This window comes from Marmota marmota, unplaced genomic scaffold (assembly GCF_001458135.2).
Source record: "Marmota marmota marmota unplaced genomic scaffold, marMar, whole genome shotgun sequence".
NCBI lineage: Eukaryota > Metazoa > Chordata > Mammalia > Rodentia > Sciuridae > Marmota > Marmota marmota.
This window is the reverse complement of record NW_026000137.1, coordinates 1,338,929-1,366,133: the sequence shown is the minus strand read 5'-3', so window position 1 is coordinate 1,366,133 and position 27,205 is coordinate 1,338,929. Positions and strand designations below refer to the sequence as shown.

General features: G+C 51.5%; 2 long non-coding RNA genes across 5 annotated transcripts; one reads left to right on the top strand and one right to left on the bottom strand.

Annotated features, from left to right (window-relative positions):
• LOC125611212 lies at positions 1–10,610 on the top strand. Of its 4 annotated transcripts, none has more exons than XR_007341348.1 (4): positions 1–63; positions 6,563–6,720; positions 7,136–8,560; positions 8,930–10,610. It is a non-coding gene; the product is annotated as an uncharacterized LOC125611212 (long non-coding RNA). The 4 variants fall into 4 exon arrangements; XR_007341346.1 differs by having other exon boundaries at positions 6,971–8,560; XR_007341345.1 differs by having other exon boundaries at positions 6,563–8,560.
• LOC125611211 lies at positions 48–26,923 on the bottom strand. The gene is made up of 5 exons (XR_007341344.1): positions 26,619–26,923; positions 24,885–24,999; positions 24,298–24,417; positions 2,065–2,200; positions 48–1,223 (listed from the first exon to the last, which is right to left on the bottom strand). It is a non-coding gene; the product is annotated as an uncharacterized LOC125611211 (long non-coding RNA).
• Between the last annotated feature and the right edge of the window lie 282 nt (positions 26,924–27,205).

Sequence of the window (27,205 nt, the reverse complement as noted above, 5' to 3'; positions counted from 1 at the left end):
TCACACCACCTGTGAGGCAGCCCTAGGCCTGGAAATAGCTGCCAGACCAGTTCTGGAAGCCAGGTAGGTTCCTTCCTGAGGGAGGCTGAGGAGGAGGAGGCCCTGGAGAGAGGAGAGGGCCAGCCTGGGGGAGCCATGACCACCGCCCAGACCCCTGCTGTGCTGCCCAGGGAGGAGGTGGCAAGAGTGGCTCAGGCCTCCCAGTCCTGCCCATTGCAAAACAAGGACAGAGCAGCTCCTCTGTCAGGAGCCGGTCCAGCCTTGAATCCAGCAGGTCTGGTGATGTGGCTCTGCAAGGCCAGTAGAGGTGGCATCTGTGACCTCCATCTAGCCCCATCCCAGCTGCCAGTGAGCACCACACCCAGAACTGAAGAGGCCCCGACAGCTCCTCCTTGTCCCCTAGAAGACTGTGAGTTGGGCTCCTGACACTCGTAACCTCCCGTCACAGCCCCTACCCAGGCCCAGAGGCCAGACCCAGAGGCCAGACCCAGGTCAGCCTTGACCGAGCGAAGCTTGTCCTCCTGCAGGCTGCAGTCCCAAGGCTTCCAGTCTTGGCGTCAGGTCCTCTCCATGTCCTGGCCCTGAGCCACGCGTCCACTGTCACCCCGTATCAGTACACGTGTTCACACGCCTGCCGGCCCCTGCCCGCACCGTGAACCAGGTAGTCAGAGATCCCTGTGCAGGGGAGACGGACACTGTAGAGCGACATCATAAACAAGAGAATGCTCTCCTGTGTGGGAAGGAGGACAGGTCTCCGCCTTCCCCGCAGCGAGAAGCCTGGCTCCCAACAGCACAGAATGCTCTCCTCACTCCCCCGAGGAGGCTCAGACACCCTGAGGTGACGCAGGACTGCTGCCACTCATGGGTGGCACGAGTCAAGTTCAAGACTGATGTGGGTTTTTCTCCTCTGGGTTAAGGGCCTGGCTAGCGGTTCTGAGTTCAAAGCATTGGGTTTGTCTGTTGTGGTGGGGTTGGTTTGTGGGTTTGGTATTTTGTTTTGGTGTGATGGTGTTGTTGTTCAAAGCACAGTTAGTCTGTGTCTCAAGAAGCTGTGACAGACACTGGTAACAGGTGGGTCTTTGTGGAGCAGCTGGTCTGTGTCCCCACCGTGCCGGAAGTACCCTGGAGGCATTGTCACCCACTTGTTGTCACCTCGCTCCCATCTCAGCTCCCGTGGCCAATACTTAGTCAAGGCTTGTCGAACTCAACTGTTGAACCTAAAGCTGTTTGGGAAATGTTGTTTTGTAGAATCCATCAAAAACAGCAGAATAAACCCGCGAGGTCACAGACCGGCGCCATCCCCCCGCACCTTGCCCCTGGAGTTCACTGCACCCTCCCACCTCAGCTCCCAGGAGCCAGTGCTGGACCCCGGGGACACGGGAGTCCTGGGAGTTCAGGAAGGAGCTCAGCTCTGGCAGGCCCTCCCTGCAAGGGCTCTGGACAGAGTTGTGAGCAGAGTGGTCCACAGCTTCGCAGCTCCATTGTGGACTGACCAGAACCGCCCAGGGCACCATCAGAACAGGGAACACTGGGCAGGGTCTGCTCTTAAGGCAGGTGGCCAGGCTGAGCAAGGGCCTTTGGGGACAGGGCAGTGTAGTGCAGACCACAGGCCAAGCTTACACCTGGCCCTGCAGGGGTGAGTCTCAAGTCAGGTTTTAAAGAAGATGGATTGGCTACCAGAATGTTCCCCAATGAGAAGGGATGGCAAAAACGTAAACTTGTCAATCAAAAGATTTTTTGTTTGTTTGTTTTCAAGAAATGACACTGGAACGGGAGGGGACAGAAAGAGACCCAGAGGGGTGATAGAGACGGGGACAGAGAGCAGGGAGGGAGGCCAGGGAAGAGAGAGGAGAAAGGAGAGATTCGTCGCTTTGCTGGCCAGGTGCCTAGGGAAGCGGCTTGTCAGCTTTGGCAGGGCCTTCCTGCTCCCTGTGTGGAGACGTTTGCCCAGCTCCCGCGGTTAAGGTTGGTTTATTTAATTAGATGATTTCAGGTGGCCGCCAGGAGTCTGTTAGAGCCCCGTCCTTGCTGCCCTCCAACACCCGCATCAAGGGGTCTGCTCACCCGGCCCTGGGGGCTGTTTTTATCCTCTTGATCTTGGTGTGATTAGTGAAAGCAATTAAGCAGCAGGATCAAAGCTCAGGGCCTCACGCCTTCTCCATGTTCCTTAACGACCCTGAAAGGGTTTGCAGAAATGAGCCTGGAAGGAATGAAGCGTGGCCATGAATAAACATCACCCAGAAGACGCTGGAGGAGACCCTGCTCCAGCTCTGGACAGCGGCTCTTGGTGGGGGGGTGCAGAGCGCAAGTGGAGGGGACGGGGGGGGGGGGCACCCTGGGTCTGTTCTACAGGGTCCCTTCCCATTCGGTGTCATTGTGCTCTGACAATCTATTTATCAAGAAGGTTCTGCGATGTCTCATTAGTCTCCTCCCTCTTCTGCCTTGGGAGCAGCAAACCAGGTGCCAGCAGGCCCTGTGGCCCACCTGGATTTGGTTATAGACTTTTTAAAAGGAAAAGTATTATCCAAGTGCTGTAATCCCAGTGGATCTGGAGGCTGAGGCAGGAGGATCGTGAGTTCAAAGCCAGCCTCAGCAACAGCGAGGCGCTAAGCAACTCAGTGAGACCCTGTCTCTACATAAAATACAACAGGGCTGGGGATGTGGCTCAGTGGTCGAGTGTCCCTAAGTTCAATCCCCAGTACCAAAAAACAAGAAAAACACAAAGGGCTGGGGATGTGGCTCGGTGGTACATCAGTGACCAATCCCCAGCCCTGGAAAAAATAATAGTAAGTGTTAAGTATTCTCCCTTCCTCCCTTCCTTCCTTTCTTCCTTTTCTTTCTTTCAAATTTCTGAAACCCAAGGACCAGCCAATATTTATAGGTTCAAAACCAATCTTGACCTGGCTCAGGGGAGGAGCAACAGGCTACAGGGCTCAGCAGCAGGAGGAAAAAAAGGGCAGTGTCCCAGGGCCCCGGGCCACAGCGCACCTGGGGATGAGACCCGGCTCTGCTGGGCAGCTGGCCACCACCTGGCTAGGCAGGGGCAGCCCAGGATGGAGGCCGGCCTGTAGCTGAGGCCTGGGGAGAAGTGGAGGGAGGACTGGGTCTTGGAGTGAAGCTTCCTCTCAACCCCGCTCAAGTGCCTGGAGTTACCCTGGGAGATTCCCTTCCCGGACACTGGGGTCCTTCTCTCTATTATTATTATTAGCAGCATGGAGTGCTCGCTCTCTCTGTGGTGCAGTGTTCTCCCTGGCTTGTTCTCTCTCTCTCTCTCTCTCTCTCTCTCTCTCACACACACACACACACACACACACACACACACCCCTCCACCAGAAGCCACTTCACTGAAGATCCCACCCAACAGCCCGTGGATGCACTCGTCCACTCAGTGGCCATGGGGGATCCCGAGGTCTCCCCACCATGCACCAGCACAGCAGGAGGTCAGGCAACAGGGCAGGAGGAAGGGGCTGGATTTCAGGAGCAGGGCTGCTCCCACAGAGGGCATCCTGGGGAGGGGCTCTGCAGTCCTTGAGGCTAGGGGCCATGACAGCCACTGGCCCAGAGGCTGCTGGGATCCAGGCTCAGCAGAGCAGCTGTCTGATCCAGGGGACACGTGGGCCGGCCTGGAAGCACCTGGACATCACTGAAGGCAGGGTGGCTTCAGGTTGTCAGAGACACAGAGATCAAAAGAGAAGTGGAGAGAGACACATGGGGCCAGGCCAGGGGTCTGCTCAGACTCTAAGGGCCCCTCAGGCCTCCTGCTGCCCAGCACCAGCAGGCTGTGCCTCTGCCCTGGGGCCCAGAGGGCACTTCTCCATGCAGGTCTGTCCTCCGGGGCTGTGGGAGTGGCGGAATCAGCTCCTCTTAGACAAAGGTGAGCCCCAGGGAGAAGGAGCAGCCAGAGCGTCCCAGCACGGGCAGCAGGAAGTCTTAGCGTGAGGCGTGCCAGGACTGTGTGGAGACAGGGCCAGGGCCAGCCCTGCTGTGGATGGCACCAGGGGGAGAAATCTGGGTTTCATTCAAAGCCTGACTCACAAAACTGAGCCTCACCACCTCCAGCTGCAAAAGCCTGACCTGTGGGCCACTGTGTTTTGGAGTCACCTCTTTGTCCCAACAGGCCTGGTTCCCCAGGGTCTGCCCCAGCCAGCCTCTGGGGGGACAGCAAGGCAGGCCCAGTTCTGGAGGTGAGGGAAGACCCTCACCCCCAGCAGCCGGGGATGGAACGGCACCTACTATAGCAATTAAAGAGCCCTCCTGCAGCGACTGGGTCAGTTCTTGTGGTGAGGATCGTGACCAGTGTCGTAATCAGAGCTTAACAGCTACCACAGGTCCGGAATGCCCAACCAGGTCTGACCCAGCTCCTGCACCTCCCTGCCACAGCCCCCCGCCCCCTTCACGCTCCCCGGCCTTCTCCAGCTCTGGCCTCCTGTCCACAGGTGTTCCGTCGTCTTTCACCCTGTCTTGATGTCTGCTTTCAGTAGATGCAGACTGTCTCATGGGACATGCATGGCCATTGTTGGCAAGATAACTGACAGAAGCCTCACCAGGGCCTGAGAAAGGAGAGGAGGGCATCGCAGAGGGGCAGACTGAGGCTTGCAGGGAGCGGGCAGGTTTGGCAGCAGAGATCCCACCTCTGCCCACGGGGTGCCATCCCCATCTGCTGATGGGCTGGACTGTGACCTGCAGGTCATTATCAAGACTTTAATTGGCATGCTTCAAAGCCTGAGACACTCCTAACCAGAGCTGGTAGTTTAGTTATTATAGATCACGTGCTGGAACTTCGTCATTCATTAAAAGGAACCAAGGTATACTATGGTAAGAGGTCACTGAAGTAGCTGCAGAGTGCAGAAAGGGAGCACCCCCCAGGGCACAGTCATGGCTGCCACCCCCTTGGAACCAGGGATGCTGCCTGCACGCTGTGCTCCTGGAGAGGGTGCTGCACAGCAAGCCTGGAGCAGCCAGGGGATGATTTCAACCTACTAGGGCAGCTTGCCATTTAGCAGCCCCCGTGGGCTCGGGAGCATGGGTGAGCCTGGGGGTTCCAGAGAGGTCTCGGGGTGGGGGAGGATGTGTGCAGGGGACTTGGGCGTGAGTAAGGGACAGACAGCAGCACTAGCGGAGGAAGGCTCAGTCAGAATAGCCATGGGAGCCTTGTCTCAGGAAAAGAGGAGAGAAGAGTCCACCTGTTAAAAAAAAAAAAGGATCATTCAATAGTGCTCACTAAAACACAGTGTGGAAGGCTCCATTCAGGAGCAGAGACAGGACAGGGCCACTGCAGCGGGGCCTTGTAGTGGGAAAGGACGGTCCCAAGTCCCAGCACAGCATGGACAAATGGGGGCTTACCGCCGAGGAGCAGGGTGGGGTCGGCCCGTGGGAACCCACCAAGAGGGGCCTCAGGGTTCTGGTTGAACTACCCGAGGACCCAGGCGGCACAGGGCTTCCTACGCACACACCCACCCCGGGGCCCAGGAGCAGGGTTGGGGAGGCTTGCAGGTAGGGCTGGCGCATGACAGGGACGACAGAGGGAGGGCTGAGTCTGGGCTGGCCACACAGCCGAGCCATGGCCTCTGCCAGGCTGGTACTGGGGCCTCCCACACGGGAGGAGCCCGTGGGTGTGTCCAGGGCCAGGCGGCTGCCTGGGTTGGCGCCACGAGAAGCTCCCTGTGTGGGGCCACTTGTCCTTTTCTAGGGAAACCCAGCACTGACACTTCCCTGTTTAGATGAGGAATTTGGCCAAGGTCCACCCAAGTCCCGGTTGAAAGCCCACTCTCCCCACTTAGCACCCCATCCCAGGGGCTGTCCCCACGGTGTCAGACGGTGTCAGCGCTGTGCCTGAGGTCCTGGAGGGTGTGTGGATCAGCACAAGGCAGAACCCCACTCGGTGGCCCTCTCCCTGTCTCAGGTTTTGGCTTCCTAACGGGGAAAGTCGACATAATCATGGAGTCTGCTTACTTACACACAGAGGTTGGGAGAAGCTCTGAGGGTCGCCCAAGGTCACACCACGCAGTCATTACAAATCATGCCACAGGGGGACTTTCCTGACGTGGAAGTGTGCCTGAATCTTCCGGGAAAACACAAGGATACCCTCTACGAGCAGAAGGGAGACAGTGAGGACTCGGGCAGAGTCAGGGATGGACCTGTGAGAGAGGTGGGGTTCAGCTGCGATGGGCTGACCACAAGACAGGAGACCATCCCTGGGGACCCAGGGGGGCCAGATAAAGCCAGAAGTGGAGTTGCCTTGAAGCTGGAAAAGTAGAGAAAACTGTGGGCCCCCAGAGGGACTAGCTCCACGGACACTTGGCCCATACTGGGCTTGGGAAGTGCAGAGCTGTAACTGAGGATGCTGTTGGAGACCTTGAAATCAGGGTGGTTTGTTACCACCGCAAAAGAAGCTCAGGCAGCCGGCGCTCCTCGCGGGCCATGGCAGAGCGCAGGGAGGGAAGGCTCCAGGTTTGCTCTGTGCCAGTGCCTGCCCACTGTCCGCGTCCCTGGTCGACTCAGTGACCCCGGGCAACACATCATCCAAGTGCTTCTTGCTGAAGGCCTGTTTGCTTCTCTCCAGTTTTAATTTGTGTCACAAGTGCAGAGATGAGCGGCAGCCTGCCAGGTCTGCACCAAGAACCCTGGAGGAGGGTCTCCCCAGAGAACCCACACAGAGCCCTTTTATGAGGTTCAGGCCTCAACACCTGATTGGAAGCAACTGCTCCTCCCACCCGACAGGTGAGTAAGCTGCTTGGGGCTTGGGGATGGCAGAGCCCAGCTCAGACTCAGGCCCTGCCCACGGGTCTCACGTCTTGCCACACGGTATCCAACACCTGTATCAGTTAAAACATCTCACTTTCAATCAATAGAAATGTTCTTCTTAAATGTATTTATGGATTTATTTATTGCAGTACTGGGAATTAAACAGAACGGGCCTTAGAGGAATTGAAACACATCAGTTGAGATGATTGGCTTATTTCCTTGATAGATCTCACATCAGACAACTGGGCCTGAATTGCCGAAGGTTCTGAAATGGGTCCAGTCCGGTGCAAAGAGATCAGCCTCATACAAATAACCCAGTGTGAGACCCAGAGTGCTGTCTGGGACGTTGCCAGCAGGACCTTGCTGGGCTCTAACAGGTATTTCCTCCTAGAACCTTTTCGCCAGCCAACCCCATGTGTCCCTGGCTCCTCACCAATGGAAAAGGAGAAATGCTTCCTTCCTTCTTCCTCCTGGGGCTTCTTCCCCCTGCCTGGGGCAGACCCACTGCCAATGCACCGGGGCAGAAGCTCCCGCAAGGATGTCACTGTGCCTGGGATCTGAGTCGCCAGCCAATTACAAGGATGTACTTGCTATGACTGAGAACCGGCAGGTTGGCAGGAGGGCAGCTCGGCAGGCTGGCAGAGCAGGTTTCTGGCCGGGGACCCAGCCGCAAACCAAGTTTACAAAACAGCTGCTCCGCTGGGGCCCCGTGATGAGCAAGCCCGTCAGGGTGGACTCCAGGTGGTGTTGAGCTGCGGTCATCAGAAGGAATGCCCCAAACATTAACAAGGCCAGGAAGGCCAGAGATCTGGTGAGCCTTGGTGACCTCGCAGCCTGTCATCGGCCCGGCCCAGGAATGGGCCCCTGTCTTCACTGGCTGCTCAGCCTCGTACCCATGGGAGAAGAGCCGGCAGCACAACCACGCAGCCCTGCTGCACGCCTGGGCAGCCTGCTTGGTCCTGGGAGTAAACCACCAGATCCCAGAGAAAACCTAAGTTGACAAAGCACAGCTCCAGTCAGAGGCACCCGAATGACAGTCACAGAAAACGCGCTCTCGCCCGAACTGCCTTTTTACTAACATGTTGATTGACACACACGCTTGTCCACCTTTGGAAAGTGGGTAATGCTTTGATCTCGTGCACATGGAGCCACAGTAAGGCAGGGTGATGGGCGTGCTGTCGCCTCGTGCTGATGCTCTACGGCAGGACAACGTAGGAATGTCGTGCTGTTGCTCTATCTCATGCCAACGCAGGAACGGCCTCGCCACGTCAGAGCGCTTTCACAGCCGTCACCCATTCACTTCTCACGGCATCCCTGATGGGGGCTGCATGGCCAGCGCACCCTCATGGGAGGACACTGAGTCTGGCAGCGAGGCCCCTATGTGGGGATCGGCCTGCCAGCCCTGCTCTGCCAGGCTTCCCTTTGTCACCTGCCCCTCCCAGGCAGCCTTCAGGCCCGGCCAGAGGCGTTGATTGCTACTGCTAGAAGAGGACATGGCGATCTACACTTTCAGCAGGCTTCGAGGCACTTGTTACAATGGACTCGCTGAAGAGCAGAAGCGCTGTGACTAAGGATTCAGCTGGGACAGCAGCATGCGTGGGGCTGATGTCCACAGGTGGAGCTGGAAGGTCACCCTGCTGCAGAACACACTTGCAGGAGACCTTCTTCAGCACGCCTCTGGAGGGATGGCACTGGCCAGTGGGTGAGAACTCGACTCCTGCCTGCACAGCACCGGGGGGGCTCACAGTCGCCTGCAGAGAGACTCCAAGACTGGAGCCAGGACCATCCCCCACTCCCTGCCTGGGATTACTTCCTGGTGCGTGAGTTGCCGTGACCTGCTAGTTCTTAAGGGTCAAAGTTCACGGCTCTCCTTGTTATTGCTACCCTATTTACAAAGAGAATTTGAAGCAACAGCTTCTTGAGTCATTTTTACCATTTTTAGATGCAATTCCTCCTGTCTCTCTGAGCGACTGGTCTCTAATGTCCCTTCTTCCTGTCCCCCTCAGGAGGAAAGACAGGAGTTTTAGCATTCCACGGGGCACCAAGTTCATTTCTCATGCAGCCCATTGTGGCCATGTCCAAGTTCAGGACAGGATGAAAGCAGAGTTGGCCTTCGCACTTTCCAGGAGTTCCTAAAGGGAAGAAGTGCTAATTTTCTTGTTCTTCCTTCCTCTTTACTGGCTAGGACAGGAACCGAATGACTGGTGCTCTGCAGCTCTTTTGGAACATGAAGTAGCCTTGGCAACGGAAGTCAAGCATGGCAAGACACGGCTGAAAAGGAGCCTAGTCCCTGATGCAGGGGTGTCACCGTGGATGGGGTGCTTCCGGGCTTCCTGACTGTGAGAGGCCATCTTCTGATCTTTTTATGCTGCGTTCAGTTGTAGTCACAGGTGATTCTAATAAACACATCTCGCCTTTTTCCTCCTCTCAGCCGATACTGAGGAGAAGGATAGATCAGGTGGGAGGGGGGTACAGGAAGTACCAGGGCAGTCGGGACAAGATCCATCATCGGCTGTTGCTCAGAATTTCCTTCCATCGGCCGCCATTCAGCTCCTCAGTCTTTCCTGGCGTCTCTCTATGAAAACTTGAAATGAAAGCACCTAAGATCCGAGTGCCCATTCTCTCACCAGCTCGGAGTCGGGCAGGGCGGTCACTGTCAGCCCCTCAGTGGGTGAGGGAGTGGCCATTCAGCACGACACAGCTGGTGTGTGAGAATACCAGACTCCCACTGGGACTCGCTGAAGGGGACGAGACCCCCAGAGTCCCTGGTGTCACTTCTGTCCTCCAGCGACGGCAGCACCATGGCTGTGCGTCAACACAGGCGTCCCCTCAGTGGAGAGGCTGAGCGGCACCTCACTTCTCTGGCGCGGAAGCCACCAGTTCTAAATTGTGCCCCCCCAGAGCTGCCTCTCTGTGAAGCTGTGGCCCTCCAGCCCTGAGCAAGTGTCCAGAGACAGGTGAGTGGGTAGACAAAAGGCAGTCCACCCGACAACAACCCTAGTGAGGAGGAGATCCAGACAGACAGGACCACGGAAATGAGCCCTGAGGACGAGCTCAGTGATACCAGCCAGCCAGCCAGCCACTGAAGGTCACATCTCGTGTGATTCCACCTTTAAGGTACCTACTGCAGTCCCCTTATCTGCAGTTTCACTTCCTACAACCTCAGTTACCTACAGTCAACTACAGGCCACAAACATGAAACTAAAAACCCCAGAAATGCACAATTCATGTTTTACATTGTGCCCACCTCCTCTGCACAGCATGGCAGGCTGCCCAACTCAAGCCATCCAGGACGTGAATCATCCCTTTCACCCGTGCATCCATGGTGCATACCCTACCCACTTGGTAAACACTTAGCAGCTGTCTCAGTTATCAGATTGAGTGGCAGTATCATAATGCTGTGTTCAAGTGACCCTTATCCTACTTAGTAATGACCCCAAAGTGCAGGAGTCCTGATACAGCAATTTAGGTATGCCACAGAGAATCGATAGTACCAGTACCTCCTTTAGGTAAAAAAGATGAAAGTTTATCATAGGTATGTATGTATCCAAAGAAGCACAATATATGTAAGGTTGGTAGTCGAGGTTCTGGGCATCCACTGGGTCTTGCAAGACACCCCTGAGGACATGAGGTGGTACATTCAATTCAAATTATAGAGAATGGTAGTAGCAGGAGTGGGAGGGAGGGGGAGATGGGGAATTAGTATATTGAGGACAGAGTTCAGTTTGAAAATGAAGTTCTAGACATACTTTCAGCACCCTGTGAATATACTTAATTACCCACCAAAAGGGGGACAAGATGGTAAATTTTACATGATGTGTATTTTGCCGCAAATTTTAAAAAAATAAAAACTGGACTGGTCTCTGCCCTCTGGACTTGCTTGCTGTCCACACATCCAACCCTGAAGAGGCCCTGTGACCCGGTTGCCCAGGTCTGAGCCGCTGCCTGGACTTGCCCCTCCCCACCTTGACGGGTGGCCCAGCCCCTCAAATTCCCTCCTCCTCCTTTTAACCCAAGGCTGCAGCTGGCCAGGTGTCCCCTCAGAAGTGTGGACCTTTTTCATGTGACTTGAAAGAGCTTTACTAGGCTTCAGAGACCTAAAGTGCTCTTTAAACTTAAAAGCCATCTTGGTAATTGGCTTTAAGAAAGCACATTAATTCATAAAGCTGACTTTCAGAGCCCTGGTCAGGGTTCTCTGGAAGGACCAGTGAGTGGGGAGTGGACCGTGCTGTATCACGCCCACTGCTGTGTTTAATAAGCATCCAGTGAGCACTGGGAACAAGGGCACAGCATGGGTCCCCAACAGACAGGGCAGCCTGTCCACTACAGCTGCCCATCTGCAGGCTATAGCAGTGATGGAGGCCGGGCGTGGCTCCCCAGAGCCTTCTTCACAGAGGAGGGGTGACAATACAAAATAGGGTTAAAGTTAAGTGATACAGGAGAATTGCAGCTTCAATTAGCAATTCAAGAGAAAACAGAGCAAAGCAGGCTGGCAGGGGCAGCTCCAGGCAGAACTGGCAGCACAAAAGCCCCTGAGTTATCTATTGATTGTGGTATTGGGGGTTGAACCCAGAGGCTCTCCTCCACTGAGCTACACGCCAGCCCTTTTTTCATATTTTATTTTGAGACAGGGTCTGGCTGAGTTGCTCAGGGCCTAAGTTGCTGAGGCTGGTTTTGGATTCGAGATCCTCCTGCCTCAGCCTCCAGAGTCGCTGGGATTACAGATGTGCACCACTGTGCAAGGCTAGAATTTTATTTTGAGATGGTCTCGCAACGTTGCCAAGGTTGGCCTCAAACTTGTGGCCCCTCTACTTCCGTCTCCTGGTCACTGTCCCTGGGTTGCAGGTGTGCGCCACCATGCCCAGCATGTGAAGTCATCTACAAAGCCAGGGAAGGAAGGTTCTAGGCAGAGGGAGAAGCAAACACGAAGGCAACCCAGCCTTGTTCTGTTTGGGGGCAGGTGGGCCCAGGGGGGCCTCGGGACTCCGCTGGGTGGGCTGGGGGCTGAGGGGCTGAGGCTCAGGACTGTTGTTCTCATCGCTCCCCCTGGTGCCCTGTGCCATACCCGGTGAAAAACGCTGAGGCGGGAGAGCCAGGCGGGGCTAGAAATCAGAGTATGGGGGTGGGGAGTGGTGCGGGAGGGCCAGCCTTGCTGATTGGTGGAAGTCAGAGCAGGTCAGCATGCGGAGGAGTGGTGCGGAAGGGCCAGCCTTGCTGATTGGTGTGTGTCAGAGCAGGTCAGCATGCGGAGGAGTGGTGCAGAGAGCCAGCTTTGCTGATTGGTGGAAGTCAGAGCAGGCCGGGAGGAGTGGTGCAGAGAGCCAGCTTTGCTGATTGGTGGAAGTCAGAGCAGGCTGGGAGGAGTGGTGCAGAGAGCCAGCCTTGCTGATTGGTGGAAGTCAGAGCAGGCCGGGAGGAGTGGTGCAGAGAGCCAGCTTTGCTGATTGGTGGATACACAGGGCAAAGGACCCAGGGGGACTAAGGATGCTCTTCAGGCCTTGCCTGAGCACCTGGCAAGGGCAGAACCATTGTTTGGAAGGGAGACCAGGGGAAGCAAGAGCCCACAGAGGGGCAATTTCAGAGGCCTATGGGCACCAAGCTGAGGTGCCCAGGAGGTAGGGAGGTGGTTAGGTTTGGGGCCAGGTAGAAGTGGACATGTGGGCAGGGACAAGTTGAGGTCACCAGAGAGCAAAGAGGGTCACCAGTGACCCTCAACAGAGCCAGAGGAGCAAAGGGCCCTGGCTGTCAGAAAGCCCAGAAGCAGTGGCGTTGGAACTGCCTCTACAGGACACTTCCCATTCACACAAGGGGAGGAGCGACGGGCTCCAGGCAGATGGAAGACCAGCATCTGAGCCAGAGACTGAAGAGCCTGTCCATGGTATGAAACCCTTTGCAAGTCCAGCCTTACTGGAGTGGGTGGGGCTGTGAGCTTGCAGGCTGGAGGAACCCTCGGCCACACCAGGAAGGGATGCAGGCGGAGCTGGAGAATGTAGCTGGCCCTGCCGCACCCAGGACCACTGACACTTGGAGTTTGGTTTTTTAATTGATGCCACAAAATGGCAGACCTGTGGCCTTCTTGATCAGCTATTCCAGGTTGCCCAGCTCTTACAGAGGTCATCGATGGGGGCACAGGGCACACGCCCAGCCCAGGAGGCCAGTGCAGCACTTCCTGGGTGAACATCACATGCCTGCCCCGAGGCCCCATTGCACTCCCAGCTCCTCTGAAAACAGCCAAGGGCAGGAGAGATCCCTTCTGCCCTGCCCTGGCTCCGGATTCTTCCCCGGGAAGTGGGAGACAGTGCTACATCTCAGAGGCAAGGTAGAAGGGAGGGACCCGGGAAAGCCCTACACGGTGCAGGAAGGTAGCAGGCCCCCGTCAGCTGGCATTCGTGGCCCTGATATCACTCTTCTGAGGGCTCTCTGCAGTTTGCCTTTGTCACTTTTAATCACTACGTAACAGAATATGGGTGTCTGATGCTTAGATTCTGAAATGAAATGGAACCAGGGGTGTGTCCCCTTCAGGCCTCAGACTGTTGCTTCACACCCGCCTGGAGTCCAGACACTCAGGTGAGCAGTGTCCTCGGGAATGCACAGAGATGGCCACTGGCATGGGTGCTCAGTGGCTCCAGCCTCCTGCCTCCAGCCAACCCCAAATCGTTGACCTTCCCTTCCTCCTCCATTGAGTGTGAACCGCTTTTGCTTTTGCAGAACCAGAACAACTGATTGAGAAATAGGAAATCTCTCCAGTCCCTGGCAGCCCTGCTGGCTCTGCTGAGCCTGACCCTCCAGCCCAGCCTGACCCCCCTCACTCTGGTGCCTCCAAGATGGTGCCGAGGCGAAGCTTTCTCCATGGTCCTCAAATCTGGAAGACTGTAAAGAGCGGGCGCCCACAGGTGCATGCCCATTAACTACTCTTATTCCTGATGTGCCAACCCATGTCACACCCAAAATCTAACAAGAGGCAGGTAGAAAAAAATTCAAGGGCCTCCAGGGCAAAATAAAGGGACAAAAAAAAGTCACATTCCTCCAAATGAGGTGAAAAGTGAGTGCAGACCCTCTGCGCGCAGGGTTTCTCCCCCGCCAGGGAGGGGGCCCCTCAGGATGCTCCCCAGACCCTGGCTCCCAGCAGGCCTTGCTCCGCCTCATTTGCTCCTGCAATGTGGGAAGCGCTGAGCCTCTCCCCAAGGCCTTGCCCCACCCCTGGCCAGTCGGGGGCAGCCTCATCGACAGGAGTTGACATCTCACCATCACACAGTTGCCTGTGCTGGGTGCCGCCTACCCCGCTGGCCCAGAGGCTGCCCGTGTGGACTGGCAGGGGAGAGGTGCATGCCAGGCGCTTTCTAGCTGGGTTAACACTGCTCCTGCCACAGCCAGGTGGAGGGGACTGAGGTGCCTCCAGGAGCCCAGAAGCAGGTCCCAGGAACACCTTCCAGGTCCAGGGATTGCACTAACCCCCAGAAGCCCAGCTCCCTCCCTCCCCGATGACTGTCCCAGCTGTCACTAGCACGCGTGGTTTCCGTGTCATTCCTCTCCAGCTCTTAAGTCCATCTACTTATGTGTCTGACTGCCCAGAATCCAGCAGGAGAAGAGGAGCTGCAGAACTCAAAGAGGAGGAGGGGTCCCGGAGCCATCTCAGGGGGCCCAAAGGACAGATGAGCCGTCTCAGGCAGCGGTGGCCCTGCCTGCAGTTCTTCACGTGACACTCTTGGGGCACTTCCCTGAAGACCGCGGCGCTCCTCCCCAGACTGCCTCGGCCCTCAGTGGAACACCTGCACGCACAGTCTCTGGCTGGTTGGGACCTCATGGGGTGACCTTGGACTTTAGGTTTACAGGTGGAGGAGACCCTGGAGACTGGGACAGTGTCCACACCTTCCCAGCTGTGGATTCTGGACCCCTGTGAGCTCCCGCCCAGCACCAAGCCCACCCCCACTCTATGTCCCTCCTATGAGCAGGTTTCTTCCCCCCCTTACTGCCAAGTGCCCTCTGTGCTGGACCCTCGAGGGACAATAGTCAGGGAGGAAGCACCCTGCTTTCAGGTCCTCTCACTTGGCAGGAAGAAGAGACAGAGGCCTCGGCAGTGCTGAGAGGGCCGGGTCAGAGCCCAGAGGGGAACCTGGCCCAGGCCCTGGGGTCTCCATGGGTGGGCGGCTTCTCTGAGAGGACATGACTCAGTCAGAGGCCTGCAGGATCATGAATGTGCCCAGAGCCAGGGTTTGAAGAGCCCTGGTGAGAGGAGGCTGCAGACAGCCCCAAGGAGCTTCTACCACATGAGCTGAGTTTCAACCTCTCTGTTTCTGGCAGTGCTACAGGCAGACCAACAGGCTACACGTGAGCTGCCCCCGGACATGGCACTCTGGGTATGGCTGACCTATTGTGCATGTGTCCAGCCCACTGTGCTCCAGACGTGAGGGACTCTGATTGCCTGAGTTTGCTCAGCCACCATCGCAAGTGCGCAGGCTGGGAGTGAACCACAGACACTGTCACCTCAGTGCGGGGCTGGGGGGGCTGGAGGTCTGACGTCTTCCCGTGTCCCCGCGTGGTCATCCCTCTGTGTGTCTGTGTCCTGACCTCCTCTTATTCACACCAGTCAGACAGGTCAGGGTCCACCCACTGACCTCATTTACTTTAATTATCCCTTTAAAGTCCTTGTCTACACAACCCCACACAGATACAGCCATCTGACGAAGGTGCCAGAAACATAATAGAGATAAGGTAGTCTCTTGCAAATGGTGCAGGGAAAACTGGGGTCCTCGTGTAGAAGAATGAAACTCGACTCTTATCTCTCACCCTGCACCAAAATCACTCAGAATAAGACCCAGGAATTAGACCAGAAATTGTGCAACTTCCAGGAGAAAACATAGGGTCAACACTCCGTCCGGCACAGGCAATGACTCAATAGGGACCCAAGTGCTCAGCAAATAATGCCAAGGGTTAATAAGTGAGATGGCATCAAACTAAAAAGCAACTTCATAGCAAAGGAAAAAATTAGAAATGTGAAGAGAGAACTTCCAGAATGGGAGAAAATGTTTGCTAGCTACTCTTCTGATTGAGGATTAATATCTAGAATGTGTACAGAACTCAAAAAACTTTACACACACAAAAAAAATGGGCAAATGAATTAAACAGACACTTCTCAAAAGAAAAAATACAAAAGGCCAACAAGTAAACAACAAAAAAGTTCGACGTCATTAGCAATTAAGGAAACACAAATCAAAGCTACGCTGAACAGGGAGTGGTGGCACACGCCCATAATCCCAGCGACTCAGGAGGCTGAATCAGGAGCATTACAGTGTCAAAGCCAGCCTCAGCCACTATGTGAGCCCTTAGCAACTTAGTGAGGCCCTGCCTCAAAATTAAAAATAAAAATGGCTGGGGATGTGGCTCAGTGATTAAGTGTCCCTGGGTTCAATCTCTGGTACCAAACAAAACAGAATGAAACACTACTCTGAGATTATATCTCACACCAGTCAGAATGGCAGTCATCATACAAAAAATAATAAACGTGGAGAGGAATTGGCGAAAAAGGATCACTGTTAACACTGCTGCTGGAACTGTACATTAGTACCACCACTATGGAAATCAGTATGAAGGTTCCCCAAAAGACTCTGCAGGGAACCACATATGACCCAATTAGTCTACTTCCTAAAGAATCAAAGTCATCTTACTACAGTGATACATGCACACCTATGTTTTTAGCAGGGAAAGTATGGGACCTGCCTGGGTGTCTATCAGTGGATGAATGGGTAAAGAAAACGTGGTATATATACATAGTCATGAAGAAAAAAGTAATCATGTCATTTACAGGAGAATTGATAGAACTAGAGACCATTATGTTAAGTGAAATAAGGCAAAGCTGGGTCAGGGTCCTATGTTGTCTCTCATATGCAGAAGCTAGAGAGGAAGAGGAGATCAAAGGGAGATCAGTAGAGAAAAGGGACCAAGGGGTAGGAGGCGGGGGTGGTGGGGAAGTGCAGGGGAGAGGCATTGACCAAATCCTATTGTTGTAGCCTGTGGGTGTGTGAATATGTAACTCCCACCGTTGTGCACAGCTGTAATGCACCGATCAAAACTGTGGAAAGAGGGGGGCAAAGGTCCTTGTCTCCAAGCAAGCCATTGTGTGAGGACACCAACACATGAGCCTTGGGAGGGACACATTCAGTCCACCACAGACATGGCCTAATGTGCATCTGCCCAGGAAAAGCCTCTGACTTTGACTCCCGTAGCCCAAGGGGGTGCATCTTTCTTGCCCCAATTCACACAGCCAGAACTGGCCAAGCCAGCACTCTCTCTGACTTTTCCCTCCTGGTCCACAGCACCCCAAGGCCCTGTGCTGGCAGATGCCCAACCCCATGAGTAAAATGCCTGGACACTCAAGTGCTCACTGCCCTGTGGACACAGGACACACAGGTGCAGCTTCCCCCTCAGATGCACATAGCACTGTGGGGTCCTGGGCCGACACTCAGGGAGTGTTAAGCATGGTTCTGGTCTTCTTCAGGGAAACGGCCCAACCCACGGCCCTACGTGGCCCACCCCCCCATGCCGAAGGCTGGGGGGCTGGGAGCTCGGGCAAGGCCAGGGCATGACACACAGTCCTGAGGGCCGCGGAGCCCAGGTCATCAGAAGTGCAGAGGCAAAGTTCATGCCATCCAGCTCTAGGCTTTGCTCCCAGGAGTCCCAGGTGGCCCTGCTGTGTAGGGGCTGAATATTCCTAGGGAGAGGCTGGCTCCCAAGTGCCAGGAATCGGGCCTTGTGAAGTTGCTTAGGGCCTCACAAGTTGCTGAGGCTGCCTTCAACCTGTGATCCTCCTGCCTCAGACCTCCCGTCTCAAGCCCCCGAGCTGCTGGGACGACAGGCGTGCACCATCATGCCTGGCAAAACTTACAACTTCTATCAGAATACGCAGCAGACCGTCTCTGTGGCTTTGACGGTGAGCATGCAAAGCCAGAACTTGATTGTTTTATGAAGTATACTATAAACTGAGTGAAAAAACAACCCAAGCACTAAGATAACTGTTTGCCAAATACTATCTGATAAAGGTCTGGAATCAAAAACACACAGTGAAGTCCAGCTGGGCCTGCCTGGTCCATCCAGGTTCCCACTTGGCCACCTGGCTCACCTGGTCTAGGTGGCTGGGCTCACCTGATAAGCCACTCCTCCGCCTGGCCCAGCTGGCCACATGGCCACCCAGCCACAGCCCAGTTGGTCAACAGGCCACTTGGCTGCCAGCTCTGCCTGTCCCAGCCAGCAGTGTCACCACTCAACCCACACCGCAGCCTAGAGAGGGGAGCTGGGAGGTCTTAATCCCCAACCTATTGAGAACAGCACAATAAAAAGTCAGGACTCCACAGCCCATGGCCCATACGCCCTGCTTAGTTCAAACCTCAGGAAAAAGCAGAAAGAAATCAGTCAGGCACACACAGTGACCACATATACTTACTGACTGTGTTGTCCACCATAGTGGGAACAACACCTTGGTTTCTTGTCACTGAGATTTTTCCTTTTATCCTTTGCTGTGTTTTGCTTTTTGCTTTTGGTTTTCTATATTTGGATTTTGTTTATTTGAATGTGTACTGATTGAGTCGAGGATTCCTAGGCATATATGTATATATATTTGTTTCTCTCTTCTCATTTCTAAGCCCCCCCTTTTTGAAGGTATTGTTTTCCCATGTTCTGTATTTTGAGGGTCAGTGTTTTTGATTAGCCTGTTTTGCTTTTGTTTGGTATAGTCTTTGCCACTACTCTATCTCCCTTCTCTCTCTCTCTTTCTGGCTGACAGATAAATCCCACTCTTTCTCTCCTCCTCTATATTCTTATTTCTATTTTTTCTTCCCCTTTCTCATTAACAACACATCGTAAATTACCACTGCATCTGCCCCATTCACCTTGGAAGCTGCAATCACTTTTCTACCCTCCTATCTCTTATTCTTTCCTCACAATCAACTCTATACTTAACACCACTTAATATTAAGTGAGGTATATAATGTCTGCCCCTACCACCAAGGTCACAGCAATATTCAATATTGGAAGTCATAGACAATACCTATTGTTTAATTTTATGCTATACATAATTTGAGATTATTTTCGGTTTTTACTGATGGAAATTGCTGATCCTATAATTTCTGCATGTTGTATCAATTAACACTGTAGATATCAAAATAGGAACTTAGTACCGTGCCTACTGCTATGTGTTGTTTGTATAGATGTCGCTGTCATTGGGCCCCCCTCAATCTGTGAGGTTCTTGCAACAGAGAGGGACACTATAAACTCATAAGGTAGAAACTCTACAGCTTCAGATCCATCCAGGTATATGGGTAGACACACAAACAATATAAAAAAACAAGGGGGGGGGGACAAACTGTCCCAAACAACACAGAATACCTGAACAACAGACTCCATTGACATCACAATGGGGGAAATGTCAGAGATAGAATCAGAAAGTTCATGGTTCAACTGATGTCTGAGTGTTAGAGTCTGTAAACAAGTCAGGATGGCACCTGGCATTTTGCCAGGGGAATGTTAGAGTCTATAAACAAGTCTGGATGGCGCCTGGCATATTGCCAGAGGGAGTGGTTTGTGAAGTAACGCCAGCAAGCCATTAAGTGTGGAGATTCCTTATTGGTTGACTGCTGTATCTAGTTTATGCTAATTAAGATAAGCTGTGTGGAATGTATAAATACCACTCCTGTCCTACAATAAACGGCTCCCACTCCTGCTGTATCAATGAACACAAGTTGCTCCTCACCTCCCGGTTATTTTGCTGCAGCCGGACTGCGGCATCTGAGGTAAAAATAACGTAAGAAATGAAATCAGAGAGAAAATACAACAAGTAAAAGGTCAATTCAACAAGGAGACAAAGATCCTGAAGAAGAATCAATCAGAAATCCTCAAAATGAAGGAATCACAAACAAATTAAAAATTCAACAGAAAGCATCACCAGCAGACTAGACCTCTTGGAAGGCAGAACCTCAGGCAACAAAGACAAAGTATATAACCTTGAAAATAAAGTTGACCATGGAAAAAATGTTAAAAGACCACAAATAGAACTTCCAACAAATATGAGGTAACGTGAATATACCACATTTAAGATTTACCAGGATAGATGAAGGCTCAATCCAAGCCATGATAAAGATATAAACTAAAGGAATGTACAAACTTTTCAATAAAATAATGTCTGACAATTTTCCAAACTTTAAGAATAAAATGGAAAATCAAATACAGTAGACTCACAGGACCCCAAATGTACAAAATTACAGTAGACCCACACCAAGGTAGGTTATTATGAAAAAGCCTACCTAAAGAATTTCAAAAGCTGCAAGAGAAAAATGCAGGTCACATTTAGAGGGAAACTAATCTGGATCTCAGTGATTTCTCAACACAGACTTAAAGCTAGGAATTGTTAGAATAACATACACCAAGCTCTGAAAGAAAATGGATGCCAGCCAAGAATACTACACCCAGCAAAATTAAGCTTCAGAATTGATGATGAAATAAAAACCTTCCATGATAAACAAAAGTTAAAAGAATTCACAACTAGAAAGCCTGCACTACAAAACACACTCAATAAAATGTGATGAAAAAAAGTGAAAACTAGCAAAGGGAGGAACTACACTAAAATAGTCAATCAAAGGGGAAACTAATTTAAAATTTTAAAACAGAACTAAATCAAAATGACAGGGAATAAAAATCATTTCTTATTAATAACATTGAATGTAAATGGCCTAAACTTACCAATCAAAAGATGTAGATTGGATTAAAACAAGCACCCTACAATATGCTATCTCTAAGAGACTTACCTCATAGGTAATGATATCCACAGACTAAAGGTAAAAGGATGGGAAAAACATATCATTCACATGGTTCTTGTAAACAAGCAGGGGTTTCTATCCTCATATCAGATAAAGTGGACTTCAAGCCAAAGTTAATCAGAAGGACAAAGAAGGACATTTCATACTACTTAAGGGAATTATACATCAACAAGACATAACAATTGTAGTATTTATGCCCCAAACAATGGAACATCTGTGTACATCAAACAAACTCTTCTTAATTTCAAGAATCACACAGACCACAACACAATAATACTTTAACACACCTCTCTCATCGCTGGATAGTTTGTCCAAACAAAAATTAAATAAAGATGCTATAGAAATAAAAAATACAATTAATAATTTAGACTTAACAGACATATATAGAATATTTCATCCATCAGTGACTGAATACACTTTCTTCTCAGCAGCACTTCTTTAAAATAGACTGTATCTTAGGCCACAAAGCAACTCTTAGCAAATACAAGAAAATAATAGAGATAATACCTTGAATTCTATCTAACAGATCATGATGAAAAAAATCAGAAATCAATGATAGAATTTAAAAATAGAAGCTATTTGTTTTGAATACTAAGTAATATGTTATTGAATGACTATTGGGTAGCAGAAGAAATCAGGGATGAAAATTTTAAAAATACTTAGAGGTAAATGAGACAAACAACACATCAAAATCTCTGGGACACTATGAAGGCAGTTCTAAGAGGAAAGTTCATTGCATTGAGCTCATTCATTAAAATAATAGAAAGTCACCAAATAAACGATCTAACATCACATCTAAAAACTCTAGAAACAGAAGAAAATCAACACCCAAAACAGAAGACTGGAAATAATTAAAATCAGAGCCAAAATCAATGAAACTGAAACCAAAAAAAAATTTAGAAATCAATGAAATAAAAAGTTGGATTTTTGCAAAAGCAAATAAAATTGATAAACCCTTAAACAAGCTAAGAGAAAGAAAGAGAGTGGGAGAGAGAGAAACTCAAATTACTAAAATTCATGATGAATAAGGAAATATAACCATGGATACTACTGAAATACAGGCAATAATCAGAAGCTATTTTGAAAATCTATACTCCAATAAAATAGAAAATCATAAGACATTGACAAATTTCTAGAGACACATGAACCTACTCAAATTGAATCAGGAGGACATATAAAATTTAAACAGATCAATTTTAAATAATGAAACACAAGACACCATCAAAAGCCTACCAACAAAGAAAAGCTCAAGACAAGATAGATTCTCATCCGAGGTCTACCACACCTTCAAAGAAGAACAATATCAATCCATTCTCAAATTGTTCCATGAAATAGAAAAGGAGAGAACCCTTCCAAACTTGTTCCATGAAGCTAGTATCACCCTGACACCAAAACCAGACAAAGACACATCAAGGAAAGAAAACCTCAGACCAATATCCCTGATGAACATAGACACAAAAGTTCTTAATAAAATTCTGGCAAATCACATACAAAAACATATTGAAAAGAGAGTGCACTACAATCAAATGGGGTTCATCCCAGGGATACAAGGTTGGTTCAACACACAGAAATCAATAAACGTAATTCATCATATCAATAGACTTAAAGACAAGAATCACATGATTATCTCTATACATGAAGAAAAAGGATTTGACAAAATTTAGCATCCATTAATGCTCAAAACACTAGAAAAACTAGGGACAGTAGGAACATACTTCAACATTGTAAAAGCCATCTATGCTAAACCTAAGGCCAACATCATTCTCAATCAAGAAAAATTGAAAGCATTCCTTCTGAGAACTGAACAAGACAAGGATGCCCTCTTTCACCTTTCTATTCAACCTAGTCATTGAAACCCTAGCCAGAGCAATTACACAAGAGAAAGAAATTAGAGGGATACAAATAGGAAGAGAAGAGCTCAGACTATCCCTATTTGCCAACGACATGAGTCTATGTTTAGAAGACCCAAAAACTTCACCAGAACACTTCTAGAACTCAAAAATGAACTCAGCAAAAATAGAAGGATATAAAATTAACCCCCATAAATCAATTGTGCTCCTATACATCAGTGATGAATTGATTGAAAGAGAAATTAGAAAAACCATCCCATTCACAATAGCCTCAAAAAAATACTTGAGAATAAATCTAACAAAGAAATAAAGACCTCTACAGTGAAAACTACACAGCACTAAAGAAAGAAACTGAAGATCTTAGAAGGTGGAAAGATCTCCCGTGTTCTTCTTTTTTTTTTTTTTTTTGGTGGGGGAAGGGGATACCAAGGCTTGAACCCATGTGTGCTTAATCACCGGAGCCACATCTCTAACCCTTTTTATTTTTTATTCCAAGACAGGGTCTCACTGGGTTGCTTACAACCTTGCTAAGTTGCTGAGGCTAGCTTTAAACCTGCAATCCTCCTGCCTTAGCCTCCTGAGCCACTGGGATTAGAGTTGTGTGCAACCATGCCCGGCTCCTGTATTCTTGAGTAGGCAGAGTGAATACCGTCAAAATACTACAAAAAGTGCTATACAGATTTAATGTAATTCCTAGTAAAATCCCAGTGATGTTCTTCATAGAAATAGAAAAGGCAGTCATGAAATTCATTTGGAAAAATAAGAGGTTCAGAATAACCAAAGCAATCCTCAGCAAGAAAAGTGATGCAGGAGGCATCACAATACCAGACTTTAATTACATTATGCTGCCTTTGGAGTAGACAAAGAGGAAGGAAGGAAGGAAGGAAGGGGAGAGAGGATGGGAATAGGAAAGACAGTGGAATGAATCAGACATCACTTTCCCATGTTCATATATGAATACACGGCCAGTGCGACTCCACGTCACGTACAGCCACAAGAATGAGATCCTGATTGGAATGTCAGACTCCATGTATGTACAATATGTCAAAATACACTCTATTATCATGTGTGTCTAAAAAGAACATAATAAAAAAAGAGAAGTGCAGAAGCAGGTGTTAGGTGACCAGAGTCCACCCAGACCCGGAGAAGCACCCTTTTCGGTAGCAAGGAGAGCTGTCCTGAGGTCTCCACTAAGGGTCTTCGTGGGATGGGACCTCAACAGTCAGGATCAGAGCCTCTTGTGTGGCCTTGCCTGTGTCCCTCTGAAGCCCTCAGGTTGCAGCCCTAACCTCCAGGACCTCAGGAAGGGACCTTAACTGGGGATATGGCTGTCACAGGTGTCATCAGCCCCAGTGAGGCCACCCTGAAGGAAGGCCCCTAATCCCATGTGACTGGTGCCCTCATGGTGGGAATGCCATGAGAAGAGGGAGGGGTACATATGGGGAAGACAAGATCAAAAAAAGACAGAGGCCACACCTGTGATCCCAGCTACTCAGGAGGCTGAGGCAAGAGGATCACAAGCTTAAGGCCAGTCTCAGAAACTTAGAGAGACCTTGTGTCTAATAAAAAAATAAAAAGGAATGGGAATGTAGCTCAGGGGTGAAGTGTTCCTGGTCCAATTATGAGCACTGCCAAGGAGAAGATTCAGGGGTCATGTCCTCTACAAGCCAAAGAGATCCAAAGACAGCCACAGACCACAGCCCAAGTCGGGAGAGAGCCCAGGACAGATCCCCCTCGTAGCCTCAGGGAGGCCCGTCTCCACCTTGATCTCAGACCTCCAGCCTCAGAACCCAGACAATCAGTTCTGTTTTGAAGCCGCCCACTCTGTGTCCTTTCAGCTCCCAGGAGGAATATCCTGACCATCCGTGCCCTCTCCAGGCTGAGGCCAGGTCTCCTACCTTGATCCCACCGGGCGCTGGAGGAGAGGCATCACAGGAGGTAGGCGTGGAAGAGGTCATGGGCAAGGGAAGGACAGAGGTCAGGCGGGATGTCACAGGGTGGTGCAAAGCACTCAGGATCTCAGGGAAAGAAGGAGAGCGACACAAGTCAGGACAAACATCAGAAGGAGCAGCAGGTTTCCAGAAGAGCAGGTGGCTTAGCAAACCCACAGCAGCCAGTCTCCTCCCCCCTTGCAGCCTCAGGGCGATGGAGAGGTGGACTCCTTCCTTCCTCCTTCCCTCCCTTCCTCCCCCCACCTTCTTTCTTTCTACTAGGGGTGGAACCCGGGGACACTCATCACTGGACCACATCTCCAGCCCTTTTTATTTTTTATTTTGAGACAGGGTCTCACTAAGTTGCCAGTGCTGGTTTGAACTTGCGATCCTCCTGCCTCAGCCTCCCAAGCAGCTGGGATTAGAGGTGTGCACCAGCACACCTGGTGCAGAGGTGAACCTCTACCCCAGGAGCAGCCTCAGCAAATCCCAGATGGAAGCTCCTCCTGACTCAGGTCCACAGCCCTCTGAGTGAACGTGTGGAGGTCTCAGACCTGTTTCCCAGTAGTTGGACGCCCTCCAGGACCTGTCCCTCAGGGGCTCCTGGCGTTCTGCATTCACTGCAGGGAGCACACAGCTGCCTACTTCTTTCCTCAGGCTCAGCCAAATCTTGTGACAGAAGATGGGTGTGACTCAGTGAGCCATCCAGAATGGCAGCCTTTCCAGAGGGTGTTTCCACCTTGCAAGGGGGACTTCCCTAAGTTCCCCCAAACACTCTGTTTCTAGACTTGTCTCTCTGGGTAGACAAAGCAGACAGGAGAAGCAGATCTCGCTCAGTGCAGGAGTGCAAGAGGAAATCGGGGTTAAGCAGCGGGCATGAAGAGAAGATGCACATGGGGCCATATTTAGATTATCTGCAGGTGTCTAATGTCCTGATGATACAGCTTGCAGCAGCCCGCTCCTGCTCCCAGGGGAGAGGCATCTGGGAAGGCTCACAGCAGACAAAAGGCCATTTAGGTGCAAATAGCCTTCCATCAGCAGGTGAGACTCAGAAGTCATGGAGGGACAAGGAACCCCTGGCTTGCACTGCATTCAGTGGGCTGCACCAGAGGACTTCAAAGGATGGAGTGAAACTATAAGCTGTCAACAGTGGGAAGGAGGTCAAGATTGTGCAGTCCAGTCCTGAAAACAGGCACTGTCCACAAACATGCGCTTGCAACACCCACCCCAAAGAGGAAAGTGCTCATGTTCTCCAGTCTCTGACCTTTACCCTGAAAGTGGACGTGCCGGCTTGCGGCAGGCCAGGGAGAAGTCACTGATGGTATTAGCAGTGATAGGGCATTAACAAAGCTGTCACAGCAAACCCAGACACAGTGGCAGAATTAATTTTTCCTTCATTAATAATATCCTAATTTGCATGATTAATATGTCTCAGTCCATGAACACAGGCAGCAGCGGATAAAATGCCACCTGCTGAGCAAAAAGAATAAGACAGAGAAATGACTTGACACAGCTGCATGCGCAGGAGCTGCCGCGTTTCCCCCAAACAATACTGGAAATGCTTGAAATGTCGCCATTGTTGGAACAACAGCTAGAAGAATGCAGAGGCAAGCATTCCGGAGGATTCCTTGGAAAGGTGAGCTCCAGGGTAAGCACAATGGCTGCCGTTGGGCCAGGCTTAGGACTGCCTGCTCCCTGGACTCCTTCCTCACCTCACATGGCTTCCTGAGCTGGCCCCAGGCAAAGAGGCAGGACATTCCAGGCCACAGTGGTGCCACCCATCAGCCCAGACACTTCCTGCAGCTGTGAGCCTCAGCTGCTTTGGGCTGGCCAGCCTCAGGGCAGAATCTACCAAAAGCACAAGCAACAGCAGGGAGCCAAGGGGAGGGGAGCTGGAAACTCCTGGGAAGAGGCTGCAGACCCTCTGTGGGTGCTGGACACAGCTCCCGTCCCTGGGGAGGAAGGCACCCATGGGTCCCAGTGCAGTGCTCAGCCGGCAACCCCGAAGGTGGGGTTTTGGGAGGCCACTGGGCAGGAGCTGCCACAGCAGAAAGCCGCGCTGCCCATGCCACTTTGTGCGGTGATGGGAATGTTCCAGACCTGCAGGCACTGGTCACTTGTGGCTATTGTTGAAATGTGGCCAGTGCCCTTGAGGGGCTACATTTTTACTTCATTGCTTTTTAATGAAAACTGAATGAGCCAGAGCTGGTTAGCGGCCACCATGCCAGACAGGGTGGGAGGGAATGCCCTGAACCCGGTTGGGAGTAAAGTGTGGGTCTCCCACTCACCTAACTGCTCCCGGGACACGCGTTCCACCCCCTCGGGCTCCATTTCCTCATCTGAGGCTCAGAGGGCTGGGCTTGGGGGTCCCCGGAGCCCCATCTTAACATCCCACCACCTGCGCTGCTCACATTCCCTCAGTGCACTTCCCCCTGCTCCCTCGGCGGGCAGAATCTCCCTCTCCTGCGGCCCTTGAGTTCCTCGCCCCCATTGGCCGTGCTCCACGTCTCCACCCCAGGGACAGACCTCAGGCTCTGAGAGGGCGCATCTGCAACCCAGAGGACACCTGGTGCCTCCCCTTTCCTGCCTTGTCCCAGGCCATTCCTGTTCTTGCCTCCCCACCCTACTCAATACTAGTAGAAGACCCCAGTGGAATCCCTCTTTCTGGAAGCTTCCCAGAGCTGTGGCTTATCAACACCTCCCTCTCCTCTATTCAGAATGAACCTCAGCCTCTGGCACAATGCTCCTTGCCTCGGGTCATTGCAACAACGTGGCCTATCTCGGTAACAAACGGGGCACAGGCAGGAGGGGGGGTAGAGCCTGGGGATTGGACAGAGGAAGTGGGCAGCTCATTCTCGGTGCCAACCAGCAGCAT